Below are 1968 nucleotides of genomic sequence, written 5' to 3' on the forward strand. Positions count from 1 at the left end.
AGACAGACAGGCAGACAGACAGACAGACAGACAGACAGACAGACAAACAGACATTCCCACATACACAAACACACATACACATACATAATATTGTGTCAGCAAATTGTTCAAACATTCTTGGTCCAGATAGCAACATTTTTTTTCAGAGGAGAGGGGGGAAAAGTTTTATTCTTTTAAAAAGTGCAAGGCCTACCTACTTTTTATGTCTTTTCTTGCTTTTTCAATATTTAGAATTTGAATTTTGACAAAATATTTCTTGAACACATGCAACCCAGACTGTAGATTAAGAAACTGCAATAACGGGATAGAGGGTGCCCACGTCCCTCGTGACTTATTGGAGCAGAGGAAGAGAGGACTAACATTAACATCATTTAAACGCAATCCCTCATCATCACTCATCACCGCCATTATATCTAAAATCATAACCACTCTGAGATCAATGACTTACATTTAAAATCCTGAAATCTGTTTCTGCTATTACAGTTACTAGTTATACTAAGTATGCACGTAATACACTATTGGACACTATCATATATGCACTTTTTTTCTACAATCAGATGGCGTCAATCTCATATAAATGGGCAAGGGGGGGGAAACGAAACTGTAATAAACAATAAGTATTTCCCAATATTTTGAGCCTACTACATCTGTTAGTGGCTCAGTTCAAGAAACCCGTATGTCACATAAATTATTTCTAAAATCGACTTTTTTGTTGTTGCTTTCCCATGGCCGCAGATCTTTCTCAGTCACATCTTTTCTATTTGAGGATCGGACTGTAAGTTGATAGGGGCGTTAAACCTGAACAGTTTCACCATTTTTTTCGGATTGTAAATACAGGTATGTAACAACTACGACATGAAGATCAACATCAACAAAACATAGACAATGAAAGTAAGCAGAAATACAGGACCACTAAGGATACACGTCAACAACAACAGTCTCAGACAGGTCTAAGAATTCAAGTACCTCGGAAGTATATTCACAAAGGATTGGCGACTGAACAGAGAAATTGGAACACGAGTACAAAAGGCCAATAATGTTAGTTACCAGATCGCTTCACAATTGAAACATCCTAATATCCCCTTGACAACAAAACTAAAAAGGATCAACACCATTTTCATTCCAATACTCACCTATAAATGCCAAAAATGGACCACGAACAAGACATTAGAGCAAAGAATTACAACATGTGAAATTCGATGTCATAGGAAAGCATTTAACAAAACCAGGCAATAAAAAAAATAGAAACTCAGTAGTCAGAGAAATTTTCGGCACAAATGATGTCATGCATCACATCCAACACCAAGAACCAAATGGTTCGGACATCTCATGCGATTACCAACACACCCTCTTGCACAACGTGCCTACATAAAAAAAATAAAATAAATGGCAATAAGGCTAAAGGGCGATCCAGAAAGACCTGGATGGAGTCAAGGGAACAGTAACAACTCATGGCATCCTCCTGACCCAAGCTCTCCAGATGGTGGCAGAGAGACGTCTCTTTCTTCCCGCGACAACCAAAAGTAAAGTAAGTAAATACATGCGACTTATTTACAGTCCAATCCTCACATCGAAAAATATGTGACGGACAAAGATCCGTGGCCACGGGAAGGTAAAAAATAAGTCGATTTTAAGAAAAGTGTGTTATACGAGTTTTTTCAACTGAGCCGTCGACCTGAACCTGAACAGCCGGCCGATGTAAAAGGCCAGCACAGCAGTAGATAAGACATTTTGGCAAGGAGCACAGCGAGGTTATGAAGAAGCGACAAGTCCACCCTCAAACAAAAGAGCGCGGCATAAGAGTCCAGTGTCAGGCAGGTGCCTCAATCTATGCGTCTACATGCAGTATGTATTCTGTTTATGTAAAGCATTAGTCGCTCTGTAGCAAGACCGTACATATAGGACAAAGGCAGGCTAACTGGAGAGAGAGGGAGAGAGAGAGAGAGAGGGGGGATGTGTGTGTGAGTG

This window comes from Aplysia californica, unplaced genomic scaffold (assembly GCF_000002075.1).
Source record: "Aplysia californica isolate F4 #8 unplaced genomic scaffold, AplCal3.0 scaffold00404, whole genome shotgun sequence".
Lineage (NCBI taxonomy): Eukaryota > Metazoa > Mollusca > Gastropoda > Aplysiida > Aplysiidae > Aplysia > Aplysia californica.